Source organism: Bufo gargarizans, chromosome 5 (genome assembly GCF_014858855.1).
Source record: "Bufo gargarizans isolate SCDJY-AF-19 chromosome 5, ASM1485885v1, whole genome shotgun sequence".
Taxonomy (NCBI): domain Eukaryota; kingdom Metazoa; phylum Chordata; class Amphibia; order Anura; family Bufonidae; genus Bufo; species Bufo gargarizans.
Window position 1 is genome coordinate 492,357,718 of NC_058084.1, and position 24,702 is coordinate 492,382,419.

At 41.7% G+C, this 24,702-nt stretch overlaps 1 protein-coding gene across 2 annotated transcripts in view; it reads right to left on the reverse strand.

Moving 5' to 3' along the window:
- The window catches only part of SYT3 (synaptotagmin 3), a 318,843-nt gene extending 295,729 nt beyond the window's left edge, over positions 1–23,114 (reverse strand). The window contains exon 1 of one of the 2 annotated variants that reach the window (XM_044294267.1): positions 23,013–23,114. The gene's annotated coding sequence lies outside the window, so the exon portion shown is untranslated. Of the gene's footprint in view, positions 1–22,525; positions 22,638–23,012 lie in introns of those variants that run through there. The other variant, XM_044294269.1, reaches the window with a different exon arrangement.
- Positions 23,115–24,702: the final 1,588 nt, after the last annotated feature.

Genomic DNA, 24,702 nt, shown 5'->3' on the forward strand with positions numbered 1-24,702 from the left:
CGACGACCATGTTGCAGTTGGTATTCCACTACTGCCCTCTGTTGCTCACAAAGCCTGGCCAACATGTGGAACGTGGAGTTCCAGCGCCTGCTTACGTTGCACAACAATTTCAAGCGCTGCTGCAGCATTGACAGACCGGCTGAAGCTGTCGATGACTTTCGGAAATGTGCACACACGCGGCGCATCTTCACCGGTAGCTCAGGCAAATTGGGGTAGATTTTGAGAAACAGCTGAACCACAAGGTTGAACACGTGGGCTAGGCATGGGATGTGTGTGAGCTTGCCGAGCTGTAAAGCCGCCACCAAGTTACGGCCATTATCAGACACAACCACGCCTGGTTGTAGGTTGAGTGGCGAGAGCCACAGCTCATTATGGTCTCTTATCCCCTGCCACAGCTCTGCGGCGATGTGCTGTTTGTACTGTAAGCATATCAGCTTCAGCACAGCATGGTCCTGCTTCCCCACTGCAGTGCTACACTGCTTCCAGCTCCCGACTGATGACTGACTGGTGCTGCACGTGGATAATTCGGAGGTGGAAGTGGAGGAGGAGAAGTGGGGGTTGGAGCCACTAATGTAGGTGCTGGCGGAAACCCTGATCGATGTAGGGCCTGTGCCATCCCAGGGTACGAGTCGCTCCCGGTCTCCACAACATTCACCCAGTGTGCCGTCAGGGAAATGTAGCGTCCCTGGCCAAATGCATTTGTCCATGTGTCCATGGTCAAGTGGACCAGTAACTGGGTTGGTCAGGGCACGTGTGATGTTACGGGACACATGTTGATGTAAAGCGGGCCCGGCACACCTTGAAAAATAGTGGCGCTTGGGGACTACGTAAAGCGGGGAGGCCGCTGACATCAGGCTGCGGAAGGCCTCAGTGTCCACAAGCATAAATGGCAACATTTCGAGGGCCAGTAATTTGGAAAGCTGCGCATTTAGTGCTATGGCCTGTGGGTGGGTGGGTGGCTGGGTATTTTTGCTTGCGTTCAAAGGCCTGGGGTAAGGACATTTGGATGCTGTACTGGGACACAGAAGTGGATGTGGTCGCTGATGGTGCTTGCAAAGGTCCAGGTACTTGGCGGGAGGCACCCGGGCCTGTGCCTTCGACAGGGGATTGGCCAGCACGTAACATAGGGGAAGATGAGACAGTGGTGTGACCCGCAGTTCGTGCCACTTATTAAGGTGCTTGGATGATTCCAAGAGAAACAAGTAGTAATAAATAGGTATAATCCCTGTCGGTGAGGTGTGTAAGTCTCCACATATCTACTAGATGAGCCTCTGCCAAGGCTATATTCAATTTTCTCCATTGTCTAAGGGAGAACCTAGAGGACGAAGTGGAGACATCTATAGGAGGCTCAAGGGCTACATTCAAGTCTCCCTCCAAGAGCACCACGCCCTCCGCATAGTCCTTTAGTATTTTTAAAGATGAAATGATCCAGGGTATTTGCTTCTTGTTAGGCGCATATAAATTACCTATGGTTATTTTGGTGTTATACAGTAGTCCCTGTAAAATTAGAAGTCTACCTTCTGTGTCTACATATGATTTCACTAGTTTAAATGGGATAGAGTTCTTGATCGCAATTGAAACTCCTCTGGAAGCGGATGTATATGTGGATTGATACCACTGGGAAAGTCTCCTGCAAGAGAATAATGTCAGCCTGTTGTTTATAAATTAGATTGAACACCTGCCTGCACTTTTATGGTACATTGAGACCATTGACATTGTGGGAAATAACATGGAGGTTAGCCATTAGGGAATATGTGGAGAAACAAGTACCTGAAAAATTTGGTCCCACATGGGTCACAGAATGGACTAATGAAAACACAGAAAACACAAAGGGTGTCACGGGGCGCCAAAGGCGCACTCTGTCTCCCATCAGATGCAGACCTGCCGCTTAGCTTCAGGAGGCTCCCTGCTCCTAGGTCTGCCTTGAGCGCCAAGCTGATCACTCGGTGCTCGACCTGTCTGTCGGTCATGTGGCGCTGGCCACGTCACATGCCCCTCAGACCCCACTATAAATACAAGCAGCCTGCTGGCCACAGGTTGCCTGGTAATTCTAGGTTCCTGGTTGTACTACTGAATACTCATCTGATCCTGTTCCCTGACAATCCTTTGCCTGCTCCTCCTGTACTGCGCATCCGTCCTGGTATTGTGACCTCAGCTCCCACCTGACTACTCTTTGCGGACCCCTCTGGTACTTCTCTACTCTCCTGGTATTTGACCCCGACTTCTCCTGACCATTCTTTGCTTAACCCTTTGTACTGCGTAGCTCTCTTGGTTCTGACCCGGTCCGTTCACGTTCCGTGTCTTGTTTGTTTTCCCTGCACATATCCTAAGTAAGGGACTGTTGTCCAGTTGTCCCCTGTCATCAGGACTCGTGAGGCAAGTAGGCAGGGCCAGGGGTGAGGGTGGAGCGCAGTGGTCACTATCCTTCCCCCTGTGTGTGTGTGGACGTGACTGTTACAAAGGGTATAAATAATTCTGCAATCAAGCGAAATAAGAAGGTTATACCTTCCACTATGTTTGCGCCCCTACCCCACTGTAAACCTGCATACAAATATATAGTGAGGGACCAAGAACGCTGATTGTGCTTCCAACATGTAGTAATATGTGTATATAAGCACATAAGAAATAGTAAGCAGCATATATAGTAACAAGCTAACTTCAAACTCTTAACCTAAGTGAGAAAGGGGACATCCGGAGAGGCCCAGAGTCCAGGCGGGTAAAAGGAGAAAGAAAGGAGGGAGCCCGACCACTACTCTGCCAAACCCATTATAGTTAACGGAGCTGGCGGGCATTCCAGTTGCATCCGGCTGTGCTGGATCTGGAGAATTCTGGCAAACTATTCCGTGCCTGAACAGCTTGCCAGAATTGCTGCCGGAGATGTGAAACTAGCCTTAATGTGCATACATATATAGTCAATAATTAAGTAGGACTTCCCACCGGACTCCTAAACATAGAAAGAGGTTACATTTAAATTAATAAAATTTGTTATCCAAAATGATATATCGACTTGCTTCTGTAAAATGTTGCCTACAGATTAGAAATTATGTTCAGCATGACGGATTATTTTAAGTCAGTGCGCCCTTAAGGGATTGAAACAATTCTCCTTTAAATGATCAGTGTCCTATGACAGACAGATGTAATGAGAAGAAAATGGTATAAAAGCCACAGACAGTTGTTAAATCACAAGCTCAGCATGAGATGAAACAAATCAGTATATCCTTTACAATATGCACAAATTGTGAAAAGGTTAGAAAGTACCACCTGCTGTGTCCCATAGCACAATACACGATGAGCTGTCCTGTCTGCTATGCTTCAGATATAGGTAACTGCATATAAGACTATACTGTCATTTCACATAACTGTGCCCGCAATGTGCATGTTTTTCAGTAATTTGTACCTATAATTTAATTGTTTTTAAAGCAGTTGTTTGTCATTTAAATTTCATTGGTCTATCCTCAATATAGATCCTGAATATCTGATTGGTGAGGGTCTAACAACCAGCACCCTTGCGGATCATCTGTTTAATCAAGTGAGCTTTGCGGCTTCTTCCTAGACCAATGATATCATGTTCATTGGTCACATGGCCATACAATGTATGGTGCTTTGACTGGTATACAATAAAGAGGCTATGGCACTTGTCTGAGTGCTGCTGCCCCTTCAAACAGTGTGGTGCTGGGAGTTTAACAAAAATATACAATCTTTTCAACAGATGTACTCCATATATAGATACGCCACAGCCACCAAAGGGTTAGTGCACTTTGCTGTATATGACTTGCGCAGTGATAGCAGAGGCGTAGGAGCTGAGCATCAGCAATTAATACATCCGTAACAAAGCGCCAGCACTCTGATGCAATGGCTAGGATCAGAGAAAAAGCATTCCAGATCCTGTCACCCCCATTATCCCCCTCCCTCTGCAACGTATTTGTGGGATGCTGATGGGTTGTCAGGGAAGCTAGGGGCATAGTGAAGGCCTCCAGGACTGTCCTCTTTGTAGATCTATTAGGCCCTGCTATAAGCTTGGAGTCCTGTCAGCATTACACTGACAGCCAAGACAGATTACAGATAAAGTCTATTATACAGATGTAGCCAAACTAAAATTGACTCTGATAACACGTCACAGTGTTTTCTTCTGCCATCGTGTGACAAAAGCCATTGAGTTAGTTAACTTTTGTGTGCCATTTTCTACTTAATCCGTTAACCATCAAGTTTAGCTCGACTGCATCTGTGTAAACCATTAATAGATTGCATCTTCATGTCTGCTAGCTGCCTTAAAAAAATTATAATAAAATGTATAAAACATTTTTTTTTTTATTCTTAAAGGGAACCTGTCACCTGGATTTTGTGTATAGAGCTGAGGACATGGGTTGCTAGATGGCCGTTAGCACATCCGCAATACCCAGTCCCCATAGCTCTGTGTGCTTTTATTGTGTATAAAAAACGGATTTGATACATATGCAAATTAACCTGAGATGAGTCCTGTACGTGGGATGAGTCAGGGACAGGACTCATCTCAGGTTAATTTGCATATGTATCAAATCGTTTTTTTTTTACACAATAAAAGCACACAGAGCTATGGGGACTGGGTATTGCGAATGTGCTAGCGGCCATCTAGCAACCCATGTCCTCTATACCTGTATACCCAAAATCCCAGTGACAGGTTCCCTTTAAGTAATCCCCTTAGTTGAATTACTTTTGACTATTATTTTGTGCTAGACTTTTTGGTGCACTCCTGCACTCGTAGTATTTACACATCTCCTGCACTCGTAGTATTTACACATCTCCTGCACTCGTAGTATTTACACATCTCCCCTGATTGTAGTATTTACACATCTCCTCCACTCGTAGTATTTACACATCTCCTCCACTCGTAGTATTTACACATCTCCTCCGCTTGTAGTATTTACACATCTCCTCCACTCGTAGTATTTACACATCTCCTGCACTCGTAGTATTTACACATCTCCTGCACTCGTAGTATTTACACATCTCCTGCACTCGTAGTATTTACACATCTCCTGCACTCGTAGTATTTACACATCTCCTCCGCTTGTAGTATTTACACATCTCCTCCGCTTGTAGTATTTACACATCTCCTCCACTTGTAGTATTTACACATCTCCTGCACTCGTAGTATTTACACATCTCCTGCACTCGTAGTATTTACACATCTCCTGCACTCGTAGTATTTACACATCTCCTGCACTCGTAGTATTTACACATCTCCTCCGCTTGTAGTATTTACACATCTCCTGCACTCGTAGTATTTACACATCTCCTGCACTCGTAGTATTTACACATCTCCTGCACTCGTAGTATTTACACATCTCCTGCACTCTTAATATTTACACATCTCCTCCGCTTGTAGTATTTACACATCTCCTCCGCTTGTAGTATTTACACATCTCCTGCACTCGTAGTATTTACACATCTCCTGCACTCGTAGTATTTACACATCTCCTGCACTCTTAATATTTACACATCTCCTCCGCTTGTAGTATTTACACATCTCCTGCACTCGTAGTATTTACACATCTCCTGCACTCTTAATATTTACACATCTCCCCTGATTGTAGTATTTACACATCTCCTGCACTCGTAGTATTTACACATCTCCTCCGCTTGTAGTATTTACACATCTCCTGCACTCGTAGTATTTAAACATCTCCTGCACTCGTAGTATTTACACATCTCCTGCACTCGTAGTATTTACACATCTCCTGCACTCTTAATATTTACACATCTCCTCCGCTTGTAGTATTTACACATCTCCTGCACTCGTAGTATTTACACATCTCCTGCACTCTTAATATTTACACATCTCCTCCGCTTGTAGTATTTACACATCTCCTCCACTCGTAGTATTTACACATCTCCTGCACTCTTAATATTTACACACTAATAACACACAAATAATTACATGTTACCATGTTTTTATTGAACACACCATGTAAACATTCACAGTGCAGGTGGAAAAAGTATGTGAACCCTTGAATTTAATAACTGGTTGAACCTCCTTTGGCAGCAATAACTTCACCCAAACGTTTCCTGTAGTTGCAGATCAGACGTGCACAACAGTCAGGAGTAATTCTTGACCATTCCTCTTTACAGTACTGTTTCAGTTCAGCAATATTTGTGGGATGTCTGGTGTGAATCGCTTTCTTGAGGTCATGCCACAGCATCTCAATCGGGTTAAGGTCAGGACTCTGACTGGGCCACTCCAGAAGGCGCATTTTCTTCTGTTTAAGCCATTCTGTTGTTGATTTACTTCTATGCTTTGTCATGTTGCAACACCCATCTTCTGTTGAGCTTCAGCTGGTGGACAGATGGCCTTAAAGGGAACCTGTCACCAGTTGTATGGTGTCCTAACTAAGGGCAACATAAATAAGTGACTGATTCTCTTAGCAAAATACTGGGTCACTTTCTTTAATTGACCCAGTCAATCTGCCAACATCTTGTATTGAAAAGCTCCAGCTGATAATGATGAGTCATGAATATTCATAAGCTCCTGACTCTCCCCACCTACCTGCTGCTGATTGACAGTTATTTTCCATATGAATCAGCAGCAGGTGGGCAGGGGAATGGCTATAGCTCTGAATTAAATATATGCTGGACTCAATGACATCACGCTGGACTCCAATTAGCTCATTAGCATGCGGAATCTTTGTGTGTATATTATGAGGTAACCATCTGTCACACCAGTAAGTGAATACATCTAAGGCACTTTTTAGTAGTTAATGATTGTATATAATTAGTTAGATTATAATCAAATATCCACATGACAGGTTCCCTTTAAGTTCTCCTGCAAAATGTCTTGATAAACTTAGGAATTCATTTTTCCTTCGATAATAGCAATCCGTCCAGGCATTGACGGAGCAAAGCAGCCCCAAACCATGATGCCCCCACCACCATACTTCACAGTTGGGATGAGGTTTTGATGTTGGTGTGCTGTGCCTCTTTTTCTCCACACATAGTGTTGTGTGTTTCTTCCAAACAACTCAACTTTGATTTCATCTGTCCACAGAATATTTTGCAATACTGTAAACGTGCAGCAATTTTTTTTTTTTTTTGGACAGCAGTGGCTTTCTCTGTGGTATCCTTACATGAAATCCATTCTTGTTTAGTGTTTTACGTATCGTAGATTCGCTAACAGGGATGTTAGCATATGCCAGAGACCTTTGTAAGTCTTTAGCTTACACTCAAAGATTCTTCTTCACCTCATTGAGCAGTCTGTGCTGTGCTGTTGCAGTCATCTTTACATGACGGACACTCCTAGGGAGAGTAGCAGCAGTGCGGAACTTTCTCCATTTATAGACAATTTGCCTTACCGTGTACTGATGAACAGCAAGGCTTTTGGAGATACTTTTATAACCCTTTCCAGCTTTATGCAAGTCACCAATTCTTAATCATAGGTCTTCTGAGAGCTCTTTTGTGCAAGGCATCATTCACATCAGGCAATGCTTCTTGTGAAAAGCAAACCCAGAACTGGTGTGTGTTTTTTATAGGGCAGGGCAGCTGTAACCAACACCTCCAATCTCATCTCATTGATTGGACTCCAGTTGGCTGACACCTCACTCCAATTAGCTCTTGGAGATGTCATTAGTCTAGGGGTTCACATACTTTTTCCACCTGCACTGTGAATGTTTACATGGTGTGTTCAATAAAAACATGGTAACATTTAATTCTTTGTGTGCTATTAGTTTAAGCAGACTGTGATTGTCTATTGTTGTGACTTAGATGAAGATCAGATCACATTTTATGACCAATTTGTGCAGAAATCCATATAATTCCATAGGGTTCACCTACTTTTTCTTACAACTGTATATATATATATATATATATATATATACACACACTGCCTCTATTCACAGTATATATACAGATCTTTTACTCACAGTATATACATGGCTCTTTCAGGCAGTATATATATATATATATATATATATATACACACACACTGTATATTATATAGTATAATATACAGACAGGTCCTATAAACCTATATGAAAAAAGGTGGACTCACATGAAACTTCCTTCATTCGCTACCACCTCTCTCTGCTTCATGGACTGGCACTAGCTGCTGCTTGGATGACAACACCATTTCCATAAGGCCTTTTACAATTCAGCACTGGTGAGCAGGACAGGCAACAGCTCCAGAATCTACTTGTCTGCTAGGCCTGACTAAGGCTTCTGGGTGTTTTCAGTACATTTTACCCAGGCACACAATGGGGTTGCTGACAGGTTTAATGTGTGTCTGGCTAATGTCACATGAGCCGTCTGGCAGTCCTGCCCCGGTGGCTCAATGTAGGCATTTAAAGAAACTGCAGGGAAGTAAAGATATACAAGTTCTGGTCAGAGGTTCAGGGCAATATGCCTTTAAAGGGCTTCTTTAACCCTTTAAAAGTCTTTTTTTTTTTATTAGGCTAATTAAAATCATTATACTGCGATTTTTCAATATATAGTGCTCTTACCTTTTTCTGTTGGCTAGTTCCTTTAAAAATGGCACTTTCCTCCTTTCCCTGCTGATTGACAGGGCCAGCGAGTGCTCTCCTCCTCCGGCTGGCCATGTCTGCAATTCAAATCCCGCGCCTGCACCTCATTCAGCGCAGGCGCTCTTAGAGAAGGACGCTCGCTCCCTCAGCACTTCCTCAGTGCGCCTGCTCCGATGACGTCTTCTCTTTCGGGTGATGTCATCGGCGCAGGCGCACTGAGGAAGTGCTGAGGAAGCACCTGCGCCGAATGAGGTGCAGGGCGGGATTTGAATTGCAGACAGGGCCAGTTGGAGGAGGAGAGCGCTCGCTGGCCCTGTCAATCAGCAGGAGGAGGGGGGCGTTTTTTTTTTAAAGGAGAGAGACTCCCTACTTGCTGGTAGAGAGGTAATTTACATATGATAAAAGTGCCATTTTTAAAGAAACTAGCCAACACAAAAGGGTAAGAGCACTATATATTGAAAAATCGCAGTATAAGGATTTTAATAAGCCTAAAAAAAATATGACTTTTGGGGGGGTGACAGAAGCCCTTTAATTTAGAGCCCAAGCCTTGGATCTACATACCTAGAGAAATCCCTGCATGGCATGTACACCAGTTTTGTTGCATACTGAGTCACAATTCGGCCACATTTAGCTTAGAAATCTACCCCAGTTAGTACCACAATTTATATGCCGACTTTAGTTCAACTTTGAGATCCACACAAATGTAATACATATTGTGCTTATGAGAACTGCAATGTCTTTTGTCTGAATATTCCAATATATCCAATGACTGTGTAATGAATGAGAACAGACATGAAACACGTTTCATTCTCAGGACTGCTGGGATTTCATTACACAGTTGCATTACTCATGCATCAATTAGCATTTGTTGTGTCCTTTCCCACCTAATCTGGTCAGCTCATTGATTAGTTTGGTTTTCTATAGCTGATTCAATAGATGATCAGACAAATGTAAAACACATTTGAAAAAGGGAAAAATCAAAGTTTTCTGACCAGAATTATAGATCAACAGAGTAGGGAGAATTGGGGGAACATAATTGTTCTTTATGGCCAACATATTCCATCATTTCTAGCCCTGATTTCTTTCATATACTGACAATGGTTGTTATGGCATTGGACGTAGAACCACTGTGTCAACCAACAGATTTGGCTTTGGGCTATTTCTAAAGAAATTATCATAGCAGTTCTGTGGTTTTAACCCTTTAAACCCTATATAGGGATTTGGATTTAACTGCAGGATTTCCATCAGGCCACTACCATTTGGAGTAGTTTTTGTGTGATTTATTGCTAATCTATGAAGGTCAGAGACACCAGTGTGGGGAAACAAGGGAAAAGACAAAACTATAGTCAGGGACAGACCAAGGGCAGGCAGAGTACGAGCAATCCGATAAAGAGTCCAAGGTCAGGGAAGTCAGTCAAGTGTCAATATATATATCAGGTACAGGTCAGGTCAGGCAGTGGAGGGTCAGAATCAGGTAAGCAGGTAGAAGTCAGTACATGGGCAGACAAACAAATACAGCACACCTTTGTAGGGAACTAACAACCTAGACAACCTATTGCTCAGGCACCTTGCCGCATCTGCCTTAAGTACCCAAAGGTTACCAGCCATAGCCTATTGTGAATTAGGGTGTGTGCATTCTGGAGAGGACACCCCTGCATAACGGAAATGGGACAAATCCGTTATGCAGCCCATAGACTTCTATTATGACTGAATGCATAATGGAATGCCTCTAAAGGCATTCCGTTATGCATTCCATTATAGAATTGCGTTATGGTCCGCGGTAACGGAATCCATAACACAATTCTGCTTTTACCAGTAAACGAATCGCAAACTAATTTCAAAATATGAAATTTGCTCATCTTTACTTGCAACATAAGTAAATCTAAGGAAGGATACATTTGTGCATAGCTTGGAAGAAAGATGAGACCGAGGGGATATGATAGAAACTTTTAAATACATAAAGGGAATAAACAAGGTAAAAGAGGAGAGAATATTTAAAAGAAGAAAAACTGCTACAAGAGGACATAGTTTTAAATTAGAGGGGCAAAGGTTTAAAAGTAATATCAGGAAGTATTACTTTACTGAGAGAGTAGTGGATGCATGGAATAGCCTTCCTGCAGAAGTGGTAGCTGCAAATACAGTGGAGGAGTTTAAGCATGTATGGGATAGGCATAAGGCCATCCTTCATATAAGATAGGGCCAGGGGCTATTCATAGTATTCAGTATATTGGGCAGACTAGATGGGCCAAATGGTTCTTATCTGCCGACACATTCTATGTTTCTATGTGTATATATATATATATATATATATATATATAATTTATTTTATTTTTATTTTTTGTATATTTTCTGTGGTTTTATATGAGACAGGAAATGTCTGTTTTCTGGATTAACAGTAGGCAGAAAGCACAATAAAGAAAAAATAGAAGGAAAGAGAAGATGAGAGAGAAGAAAAGTAGAACAAGAAGGACAAAAAAAAAATTGAAAGATGACTATGACAAGAAAGAAGAAAGATAAATAGAAGGATAATACAAAGATTGGTAAAGAGAAAGTAAAAAAAAAAAAAAGGAAGAAACAAAGAAAAAATAGAGAAGAAAACAAAAAATAAATTATGAAAATGGAGAAGAAAAAGAAAAGTGGAAGAAGGTGAAGAAGTACAAAGAAGACAAAGGCCTGCATTTATTATTCCGTTGATGCTTGATTTATGCAGAAACTGCAGGTTAAAATGTTGGATCTAAAATTGTGCAAAATCTGCTACAGTTATCTTCTCACTCCAAAAAAGAGAGACTAGTGGGTGTAAAAGTTAAAAGAGGCAAATTAGCGGCTCAGATGTGCAGCTGCTCATAGCTAGCATAAAAAAAATGTAGTCAATTTTAAGTGTACCAGATTTATTCCAAGACCAAATTGTTTTAATAACTCAGGCACAATTGTCACCAACTACCCTCTCCAATTTTAATGGTGCATACTTTTTCAATTTAAATATAGGACAATTCTATTTCTCTGCTGAATAAATGGTTTGCAGAAAGATCATAATGACGATGATAATGAAGAATGCAATAAATTTATTGCCAAATACACTGGCATACATGTCTTCTGACAGATGCTTTGTAGCACTTTTTGATATTCACTTCAAAGTTTTGAAAAATGACTAGTTATAAGGAACATGGCTTAAAAAAGGGGCATGAATAATGATGAGCAAATTTCTAAGAATTATGTGTGATTCCATTAGGACTCAAATAAAAAAAGCTGTAAGCTGCATGAATAACAGTTCACATCTCTAGGCATGACTTAAAGGTACTAAATTGCAAAATTGTGTTGTTTATCTAAAGCACGCCAACCAAGAAGTAAAGTAAACAAAACAATAGCTGATCTTAAGGAGACCAGCGAAGGAAAACACAGTGGAGCCTCATTTAAGAGACTCAACACAGCAATCCAAAATGCAGAGCTCCCTGGGAAACAGTAATATGCAAAATAACTGTGGAGCCCCAGTTATGGGTCTTCAACACAGAGAAAGCCAGATATCCTTTAAAGGAAGATAAACCGAGCAATGGGGTGTCTCCATTACAGAGATCACCAAATCCACCATCTTGACATAGATCTTGATCATAGGGGCCACTTAATATGGTGGATTTGGTGAACTCTGTAATGGAGACACCCCTTTGCTCGGTTTTCCTTCCTTTCAAGATATATGGCTTTCTCTGTGTTGAAGACCCATAACTGGGGCTCCACAGTTATTTTGCAAGAAGTAAAGTAAGAAAGAGTGTCTATCATGTCTAACAAGATGCACCAAATCCATTATGCAGCATAAGCCACTGTGATGAATTTGGCCACTGCCTGCCTGGTATATTTCTAAGCTGTCTACAGGGGGCGTAACTACCATAGCGACAGGCCATTCAACTGCTATGGGGCACAGGGCAAGAGGGGGCCCAGTATTAGTTGGGATTATGTCCTTTTCTGCTGGAGGTGAAAACTTGGACAGGACTCTACACTCTAAAGGAACAACTTTTAGCAAATGAAGCAGTGGAAAAATGGCCAAATGGTCATTGAAAAGGGTCTCGGCAGAAACCATTCTGTCCTGTGTGGGGGGCCTGGTTTGATCCTTGCTATGGAGCCCTTACTTCTCTATGTATACCACTGGCTGTCCAAATATGTCCAAGAAGAAGGTGGTAAAAAATAAAAATGAGGAGGAAGAAAAAGAAAATGAAGAAGAATGAAAATGACAAGTAGAAAAAAGAAGACAAGAACAAAAGATTGGAAGAGGAAAAAAAAGAAGAAGATTAGCTGTTTAAACAGAAGTTAAGAAGAAAGCAAAGGAAAGAGACAAGGAAGGAAACAGAATTCAAAGGACAAGGGGGGGGGGGAGAAGATAATGACAATGATGAGGAGGAAGAAGAAGAAGAGACAGAGGGAGAATAAGGCTACAGAAGGATGGAAACGAGCACATTTTTACTGTTGGATCAACTGTAAAATACAAATTTAGATTTCCCTTTGATGTACCATTTTTTATTTGAAGGATCAAATGCTCTCCTTTAACTACCAGGAACCATGTTAAAGACAGATATAATGATGGGAAAATGCTAGCATAGCTGCAGATGGTTGTTAAATCACAGACTCAGCATGAGAGGTAAAAAGCCAGTGTACGTTTCAAAATGTGCACAAGGTTACAAAATACCACCCACTGTCTCCCATTGTACATCACATATAGTGTATGAGCGGCACCGTCTGCTCCGCTGCAGCGCTAACTATAACTATGTAATAAACACCTCAGCCAAGTCCTGGATACAAAACACTATGTCACCCTAGTACTTTGCTGAGTATGAGCAGTAAGGGACTGACATACAATATACCTCACCAAACTAACCTGTCATACCCCACTGAGGTTCTCAGTGGCATGAATTTAGTACTAGACCCTGACTCATCAAAAGGAAAACACAAAAAAAATCCATAGGCAATAGATTCAATGCACTGAATATTTTAGGGTGTGCAGTGAATCTTAGGCCTCATGCACATGACCAGATTTATTCTTCAGTCTGCAATTTACAGATGCCGTCTGTGTTGAAACCACATGAAAACCCATTGACTTCAATGGGGCCGTGGTCCCCATTTTGCCCCCAAGTATAGGACATTTTCTCAATTTTTTTGCAGAATGGACATGCAGATGTGGAAAGTACGAAGGTCATCCGTGTGCTTTCAGAATCTGCATGTCCGTTATGCAAAAAGTAAGAATATGGCCACAGAACCATCTGCATTATTTTGTGGATCCATATTTACTTTTAGGATCCACTGTTTGTGGACCGCAAAACAGACACGGTTGTATGCATGAAACCTTACTTACAGTGATCCATTAAAATATAAAGTGACAGAAAAAATTATTGTATATTTTCACAAATGTTTTCCCTGTACAATGCCAATTTCCTCTTTTTGAATATGGATAAGACAGAGGCATAGACCAACATTTGTCACAAAGAATCATTCACTCTCCATCATAAATGCTATGACTGATCACAAAGTGCAGTGACAATGACAATGGGGGACTGTAATAAGTACAACCGTTAGAAGAAAATAAGCATATGTAATGCTGGGAAAGACGAGTAGAAACAATGTTCTAAAAACCTATGTTTAAAACTTTGGTTAATGTTATGTAAAATGCTAAATCATTTCTGAGCTCAAAGTACAACATTATACAACAAAATACTAATACTTAATGCTACATACAATGCCTAAAATGATTTAAAATACTAGAGGCTACTGTAGAAGGGAAATATTCACATATAGGTGAAACTCGAAAAATTTGAATATCATGCAAAGTTCATTTATTTCAGTAATGCAACTTAAAAGATGAAACTAACATATGAGAGACTCATTACATGCAAAGCGAGATATTTCAAGCCTTTATTTGTTATAATTTGGATGATTATGGCTTACAGCTTATGAAACCCCAAAGTCACAATTTTGAGGTCCCCTTTGCTCAGGGGGTATGGATTAATTAGCTGACTAGAGTGTGACACTTTGAGCCTAGAATATTGAACCTTTTCACAAAATTCAAATTTTAAGCTGCATTAATGCAATTCCTTTTAATTTGCATTACTGAAATAAATGGACTTTTGCACAATATTCTAATTTTTCGAGTTTCACCTGTAGATCAGGCAGAGAGAAATTGACTTCCTTCTAGAAAAAAGACTGCTAGAGTGTTACAATGGACCCACATGTGGTGCTTCCCCTCCTATATGGCAGGACATTAAAACCAGTGGCTTTATGGCCTACATTTAGAAACATAATGTTAGTGGGTATGGAACCACTATGTCAACTGAACAGATCTGACTTGGGGCTACTCCTAAGGGTGCTATCCTCACAGTCTCTCGGTTTTCACCCTTTAAGGCCTCATGCACACGACAGTTTTTTTTCACGGTCCGCAAAAACGGGGTCCGTGGGTCCGTGATCCGTGACCGTTTTTTCGTCCGTGGGTCTTCCTTGATTTTTGGAGGATCCACGGACATGAAAAAAAAGTCGTTTTGGTGTCCGCCTGGCCGTGCGGAGCCAAACGGATCCGTCCTGAATTACAATGCAAGTCAATGGGGACGGATCCGTTTGATGTTGACACAATATGGTGCCATTTCAAACGGATCCGTCCCCATTGACTTTCAATGTAAAGTCTGGAGTTCTTTTATACCATCGGATTGGAGTTTTCTCCAATCCGATGGTATATTTTAACTTGAAGCGTCCCCATCACCATGGGAACGCCTCTATGTTAGAATATACTGTCGGATATGAGCTACTTCGTGAACCTCAGATCCGACAGTATATTCTAACACAGAGGCGTTCCCATGGTGATGGGGACGCTTCAGGTTAGAATACACTACAAACTTTGTACAAGACTGCCCCCTGCTGCCTGGCAGCACCCGATCTCTTACTGGGGGATATGATAGCACAATTAACCCCTTTAGGTGCGGCACCTAAAGGGGTTAATTGCACTATCATATTCCCCTGTAAGAGATCAGGGCTGCCAGGCAGCAGGGGGCAGCCCCCCCTCCCCAGTTTGAATATCGTTGGTGGCACAGCGTGCCCCCACCATCGCCCCCCCCCTCCCTCCCTCTATTGTATTAAATCATTGGTGGCACAGTGTGCCAACCACCATCGCCCCCCCCCTCCCTCTATAGCATCTATAGCAGTAACATTGGTGGCAGTGTGCGGTCTCCCATTCCCCCCCCCCCATCATTGGTGGCAGCGGAGTTCCGATCGGAGTCCCAGTTTAATCGCTGGGGCTCCGATCGGTAACCATGGCAACCAGCACGCTACTGCAGCCCTGGTTGCCATGGTTACTTAGCAATAGTACAACAGTAGAAGATTCATACTTACCTGCTTGCTGCTGCGATGTCTGTGTCCGGCCGGGAGCTCCTCCTACTGGTAAGTGAAAGGTCTGTGCGGCGCATTGCTAAAGAACTGTCACTTACCAGTAGGAGGAGCTCCCGGCCGTTCACAGACATCGCAGCAGCAAGCAGGTAAGTATGAATCTTCTACTGAGACCGCACACTGCCACCAATGTTACTGCTATAGAGGGATGGGGGGGGGCGATGGTGGTTGGCACACTGTGCCACCAACGATTTAATACAATAGAGGGAGGGAGGGGGGCCGATGGTGGTTGGCACACTGTGCCACCAACGATTTAATACAATAGAGGGAGGGAGGGGGGGCGATGGTGGGGGCACACTGTGCCACCAACGATTTATTACAATAGAGGGAGGGAGGGGGGGCGATGGTGGGGGCACACTGTCCCACCAACGATATTCAAACTGGAGAGGGGGGGGGGTCTGCCCCCTGCTGCCTGGCAGCCCTGATCTCTTACAGGGGAATATGATAGTACAATTAACCCCTTTAGGTGCCGCACCTGAAGGGGTTAATTGTGCTATCATATCCCCCTGTAAGAGATCGGGTGCTGCAAGGCAGCAGGGGGCAGTCTTGTACAAAGTTTGCAGTGTATTCTAACTAGAAGCGTCCCCATCACCATGGGAACGCTTCTGTGTTAGAATATACTGTCGGAAATGAGTTTTCACGAAGTGAAAACTTAGATCAGAAAAAGCTTTTATGCAGACGGATCTTCGGATCCGTCTGTATGAAAGCAACCTACGGCCACGGATCACGGACACGGATGCCAATCTTGTGTGCATCCGTGTTCTTTCACGGACCCATTGACTTGAATGGCTCCGTGAACCGTTGTCCGTCAAAAAAATAGGACAGGTCATATTTTTTTGACGGACAGGATACACGGATCACGGCCTCGGCTGCAAAACGGTGCATTTTCCGATTTTTCCACGGACCCATTGAAAGTCAATGGGTCCGCGAAAAAAACCGGAAAACGGTCGTGTGCATGAGGCCTAACACTTATACAGGGATTGGGACTTTGTTGAAGAGGAACCACCAGGCCACTATCTCCTGGAGTAGTCTCAGTTTGGTTGACAGCAGAATAACATGGCACCGAGGGGACAGGCAAAGCCAAATTCAGGGACAGGCCTAGGTCAGGACAGATAGCAAAGGGTCAATATGGTGATCAGGTACAGGTCAGAAAGAAGAGGGTTAATAGAAGTCAATAGACAGGTAGACACGAAATACAGTACACCTTTTCAGAATACTAGAGGACTAGGAACCTATTGCTCAGGCACCATCCCATGAGGGAAGGCACCTAAAGTACCACGAGGCTGACAGTCATTGGTGAAGACTAGGGTGAGTGAACAGGCACTTTATGGGTGGACAGAGAGAAGCTGAGACAGCAAGGAGGCCATAGCTTGCCTGGATAGAAAGAGCTACCTCAGTGGGCTTGGGGAGTGTAAAGGCTGATACAGAGCATGCATGTTACAGGCAGACAGCATGATTCAAAATACATTTGAGCTAAATGGGTGACCTTTGGAAGAAAAAGGCACAAATACAACTGGTTCTAATTGTTCATAGCACTTTTAATTGTCTGGCAGTAAAATGAGTGGAATGAATACTGAGGAGTCATGAATATCAAGGGAAACAGTTGTACATATTTTACTCATTTTTGCACCAATAATTCTAATATGAAAAAAACACAGTAAATAGTCATCATTTTGTGTCTACAGTTGATATGCAGGTCTATGCATCCCCATGGTAACCTACTTCAAACAAACCATGTTTAGTCTGATCCCACAGTCATACTATCTCTATCCCTGGTAATTTACCAAATGTATATTAGGAAGAAATAGGAAATAAATAGCTGCAGGATCAGACAACACAGGGTGTGTTTGTAGTTACCATGGAGGCATACACAAAACGGTCCACCATTTTTAAAGCAGATATTTACAAGGTTGCTTATTATTTTTTTTACATTTTATATGTATAACAGTAACAAACATTTTGTTGCAGAGGTGTACATAACATTAAGTATACCATTTTTTAAATTGTGAACTACCAAACTACCAAAATCATGACCATTATTACATCTAAAACCTTTAATTTAGATAATAATTTATCCTGAGTCTTTGAGGGCTTTCCTTCAATCAGACCATGGTACATTAAGTAGTGCTATGTCAAAATCAATGATTGTTTAGAGATCTTTAAAAGGATTCCATGATTTCTAGACAAGGCCAATTACCAGACTGTTATAGTCTTCTATTTGGAGTTTCTCTTATTATCCTCAAGATCAACTCATAAAGAACTGTGCATGTATATATCTCTTACTTAAACTCCCATGGTTGGAATAACAGGAAAGCAACTTATTTAGCAATCTGGAAAGTGTTTCATCACCAATCCAAGCGGCCTGCTCAATTTCTACCACTCAGTTAAGATAAGAAGGTCACTAAGAAGATCTTACACTTTGAAGCCACTGAGAAAGACGAGTACCCTACTAAGTTGTGACCATTACTAGATAAGATGAGCAAAACTGGGATCCTAGAACTGTCTAGTAGTAGTGGTAAATCACAACCAGCTAGACTTGCGTACATTGTAAATGGCTGACCTAGCACAGATGTATGCAAACTTCCATAGATGACTCCTGTTGCCGAAAGAAGAAATGGCAGCATCCATACGATTTGATCACTATTCCTTACATTTTAACTCTGTCTTCATTAACACTTGCTTCACAATGTAATTTCACTCATCCTCTCATTGTAATTTCCTTTCTGTCATCTGTCTACATATATAAATACATAACAAACATGAAAATAGACACAAGCCTATCCAGTTCAGTCAGGGGCTCAGTAATGGACATAAACTTAAATTCATCTGTGTTCTTTTTGTTTGATTTATTTTTACATTATATACTTTTTTGTATCTCTGCATCTTTCAACATCTAAGACCTGTCAGAAGATGTCATCAATAGTGATCTGTAAGCTCCATGGATCACCGAAATTAAGGAGTTTGGTGTACGTTATTTTCTGACTAAGAGATCATGAAATCTTCTAGACTGTTGTCAGACTGTTCAACTCACAGCAACAGGGCTGCATGTGCATTACAGCTCCGTTGAAATGAATTGGATATTCTGACTACAGTCCTGTAGATCCCCAGATGTAGGACTCATGCACATGACCGTGTCCGTATTTCAGGCTGTCGTCTTCTCACTCCCATCACTAGAAAGGAGTATATTCTCATCTGCAAAAATAGGATCTGCTCTATAATTTGCGGAACAGCCACACGCATCTGCATAAAATCCAGATCTGTGCTCGGCAGCATAGAACTGGATGTGGATTGTACATACTGAAGATAAATATGGTTGTGAGCCAGAAGACAAAGGGACATGTCATCAATGTACAGCTCTGATCCTCATCATTCTGGACACTGGTATGGGTCACAGGGTATGCGATATTCTGAGAGATCTAGGTAACCTGTTTAAGGGTTAAAGTTGAACCTTGCCTTTAAGGGTCCAGATTTTTCTTTTGTGTAAGGGACAATAGCAACCTTACATCAAAACCTGGCTTAAAAATTGATTAGTTAAGCACTTCATCCCCACCCCTTTACAAAAATAAGTTGGTTGGTTGATTGATTCCTACTGAGTATCTCATATTCTGCAGACACCATTATGCCTGGATTGAAAAGTAGGTGATCCACTAAATACCAGCACTGAAAGCCAGTCACTATTACCCACTGTACCCACTACAAAAATGAGATGCTCAACAACTCCAGTAAGCTCTTCTCCATTATCTTGTCTTCTATGGCTCTAATTGGTTAACAATTACAACTGTATTACACAGCCTTGGAACAAAGACATAAAAGAGAACATTTCACACATAAAAAGAATAAAGTAATCTTGTTTATAAAACGAGGACACGAAGAGCCAGAGAGGAAACTCCAGACAAAAGACATATAAAACAAAAACCCTCTGTCTGACAACACGCAAAACACATCTGTCAAAATAATCTGGAAATAATTCTTCAGTGCATTCATTCAGCAGCCTAAACAAAACTTACTCATTTGGATTAACACTGCTGACATGACAGGAGTACCCCACATATACATTTGTGCCTCGTGGATGCAGCAGAATAGGAAATGTAGACAGGAAGCAGAGCTAGATTTGTCATTTCACTGCTTCTACTGAGCACAGCCAATACTCACTGAGCTAGGATAGTGCCAACTGTAATGAATGACCAACTTAAACTCAACCTGCCACAGATAATAGAAGAATTCAATGTGAAGCTGAGTTGCACTTTTGTGTGAGTTACTTATGATCACCTACTTTATTTACCTGTAGTCCAAGTCAGTTTATGATTGATAGATTAGATATTAGATAGATAGATAAATAGATAAGAGATAGATAGATAATATAAGATTAGATATTAGATAGATAAATAGATAAGAGATAGATAGATAATAGATAGATTAGATATTAGATAGATAGATAAATAGATAAGAGATAGATAGATAATAGATAGATTAGATATTAGATAGATTAGATAGATCTAGACAGGTAGATGGGTGGATTGACGATACTGTAGCGAGATAGATAATAGATAATATAATTTTGCATGGTAGTGCATAGAGTCAATGTAAAGATTAGATGGATAGATAATAGATAGATAAATAGATAGGATATAGATAGATAGATTGATTTTATGCACTTATATAGTGGTAATGTATTCCGCAGTGCTTTACAGACATTTGCTTCAAGCTGTCCCCAATTGAGCTCACAATCTAAGTTCCAGATAGATAGATCGATAGGAGATAGATAGATAGATAGGAGTTAGATAGATAGATAGATAGATAGATAGGAGTTAGATAGATAGATAGATAGATAGATAGGAGATAGATAGGAGTTAGATAGATAGATAGATAGATAGATAGATAGATAGATAGATAGATAGATAGGAGATTTAAATGAGATAGATGGATGGATGGATAGATGATAGATAGATAGATAGATAGATAGATAGATAGATAGATAGATAAACAGGTAGTTAGATGACAGATAGATAATAAATAGTAGATAAATAGATAAAAGATAAAAGTTATATAGATAGATAGATAGATAGATAATGAATAGATATGTGATAGAGAAATAGATAATGAATTGATATTAGAAGATAGATAGATAGATAGATAGATAGATAGTTAGATTATATAGATAATAGACAGATATATTAGATAGATAGATAGATAGATAGATAGATAGATAGATCTAGACAGGTGGATGGGTGGATTGACGATAGATACTGTAGATAGATAGATAGACAGATAGATAGATAGATAGATAGATAATATCATTTTACTGATAGTGCATAGAGTCAATGCAAAATATTGACCTCCCCTATGGACTGTGTTCACAGCAGATATTTAATGGACAGGCTTAAGAGACTAAGCAACTTATTTTACATTCAGAGAGAGGAGATATTGCTGGCTATGTTCCCCAGAAGATGATGGCTGATGCTATATGTATCTGTCCATTTAGAGAAGATAGCAATGTGTGCTGATGGAGCAACCACAATCTGTTGACTATTGGCTTTTAGATAGCAAAAAGGAAAGCAGTGATGAGCACAAAGGGGTTTTAGGGGATGGGGTTGTTGATGGGAACAGGCTACAGGTTACTGGTGAATGGCACAATCCTACAGGTGATGCCAGCTGTGGCAGCCTGCAGTGCTGTGGGCTATAATGTATGCCTAGTCTGGAGAGAGTGAGGAGCATCTCAGCACCATGGACAGCAATCTGCTATGGCAGGGAACCGGCAGCAGCAATTCAATGCAAATAGCATCCAGCCATTAAAGTCATTAGCAATCATACAGCCAGACAACTCATACTGTATCTTGTTGGGGGATATTAGCAGATGGTACAAAGCTGCAACCACTGCACCAAAATATGAAATGCTTAAAGTGACAGGACCTCACAAAGAGAAATCACAACATAACATATACAGGAGCAATCTACAATAACAAAACACACCAAATACTTTCTCCTTTTATCAAACATTTGCTGAGGTAGCAAAGCTGGCTTTGTCATTTGGACACCTATGTGCTTTCCATAGGACTGCAGTTAAACCTTGGAGTTAGAAAAACTCCATTTGTTATCAAGGTGCAGAAAGAGTTAAAAGACAATGTCAGCCCTGCTACATCTGTGCACAGTTCATCCTCCTTAATGGAATATTATTTTAGTAATGGGTTATTACCCTAATCCATTGAGGTGTCAGGGAAGTGCAAACACTACCCCCCCCCCCCCCATAGTAAACACAGACCAAGTGTAAACCCCACAGTCTCTCTGGTATGTCCAGCCAGCAATTAACAAGTCAATGATGGCATAACCTTACCTGCTCTATGAAGCATATTCAGACTATATGCCCCCATCCCCAGCCTCCTTCTCCACTGTTCCATATGTGAAGAGATGGGGAAGGAGGCTTATTTCAGCAGGAGTCTAGGGCAACAGGCTTTGATCATTTAGGTCACATCATTATATGTAACTTCATCTATGTTCTCCTGCAGCACTGGATGTAGGTGGTCTCCTAGTCAACATGAGTGGGATGCAGCAAGGATTCCCCCATCAGCTAAAGAACAGTACATAATTAAATATGGTAACCCCCCATGATAACCTCTGTGATGCTGTACCTCTCTCAGCAAGGAATAATCCTCTTGTAGGTCTCCCAGATGCTGGGGGGAGGCAGTAGCTCCTGCACCTGATGGCAGCCTGGACTGGATCTGCAGATTGCAGCTGGGATGCCAGCTCCTGGTACACATGTATTGTCTGAGGGCTCCTGCTTTCATTTACATCCTAATTGAATTAGACCACTGTTGGCACAACATGCAGTTGCCTGTCTATTGTTATCAAAACCACTGCAATAGAGAATGGGAGAGAAAAAAATATCTTACTTCTATAGTAGCCTGGATGGGCTATGGGCATGGCTCTGCCAGCCTCTCTAATTACAGGCTGTGTCTAAACCCCCCCCCCCCCCCCCCATAGGCATCCATCCCTTAACAGAAGAGGGGGTGGGGGAGCTTTGAGCCCCACCTCTATTAGAAACTGGATATACTATACATTGGATATAAGGATGAATACACATAAAATGCATGGACAGCGCTTGCAGTAAGTGCTTACCTGCCAGTGCTTGCATTCCTTGAATGAGGCAGATATGGGTGAAGGCAAAAAAAAAAAAAAATAACCATTCATCCCCTTCCTGTTGTAATTCGCAGAGTCACAGCCCTTCCAGGCTCATATCCCCTCCCTCCCTGTCATACTTCAGTTGCAGATCCAGGAGAGTTTCTGGGTCACAAGCCCCTGGATCCTTGTCCTGCATGGAGATGCTTGCTCCCAGTCTTGGCTTTGCAAAGCTTGTGAAAATCTGTCCCTCTCTCTCCCCCTCTCCCTCTCTCTCTCTCTCTCTCTCTTCCTCCCCCCTCCTCTCTTTCTCTTCTTGCTTCTCTGCCTCTCATTACTACTGCATGCTGAGAGGGAAAGAAGCCTGTCCTGGAATTCACTTACTCTTTTTATATGCTATACAGCAGATAGATGGCAGGCAGGATCCTTCTGAAACTGGCTGCAAGATATTGGGAAATACTAAGGAATCTTCTGCTTAGCTGTACTACCCCCTCTATAGTGTAGTAAACCTAACATGAGGGCAATGCCATGAAATAGGCGACTGCAACACAAAATGGCATTGTAGATGTCTGTAGGCTAGTACAGTAGTAGGGGTGGTGTGGTGAATGCTACATGTTAGATTGCAGCCCCTGAGTGGTATTGACAGCAAGAGATCTGCTACATCTATATGATGCATCATGAATGAGAAGTGTCAGAATAAACCCGTTTTGTTAACTACCGTATACTGTATGCTTTGGTGCAAAGACAAAGCTATCAGGAGGATTGCAGCAGGCTGCTCTGTGTGGTGAGAGGGGGGGATAATGTACATCTAATAGCCAAGACAAATAAGTCAAGGGGAACATGAGGCTGATGACTGCAACATTGTATCCAAATAGATATCAGGTTTCCCGTATTTACAAAATAATAATCAACAGCAGCATTAGTATTAATACTATCAGTATTCACAATACTGAACATTTCCTGTAAATAATATTTCTATAAACATCAAACTGTAATGTCAGAGCAAGACAATTCTACAGAGATGAATGGCATTACCCAGACACTGCTTATCTCTTTCTGTAGAACTGTCTATTACTACTTGAGATGCGGCAGGACCTTATAAGACCATAGCTTCTGAAGAACATCATCATACACCACCTGAGATGCTGCAGAACATCATAATATGCTCTTTAGCTGCGGCATAATCCTATAATACACACCTCAGCTGCTGCTAAATAGCTTTATTCACACCTCTGCTGTTTTATATTGATCAATAAATGGTGGGCAGGAATCATTTTACCAATTTATATTTTTGAGGACTTTGTCCCAGTTTGTTCGGCCTATGGCCTCTCTTAGCTGATCAAATGTAACTTTTTGGAAGTTGGTTATTTTTGTGCCTCCTGAAGAAACACTCTTTTTAATGATAATTGGAAGGTTATTACTTTATGGTCACTATTTCCCAGGTGTCCCCCAAACTGCACATCTATTATTCTGTCAGGTCTATTGGTTAATACTAAGTCCAGTATGGCCGTCCCTCTAGTCGGGTCCTGAACCAGTTGGGAGAGGTAATTGTCTTTGGTTATTGCCAAGAACCTGTTTCCTTTATGAGATGTACAGCTTTCAGTTTCCCAGTCTATATCTGGGTAGGTGAAGTCCCCCATAATAACCACCTCACTATGATTTGCTGCCTCATCTATTTCCCTTAGCAGTA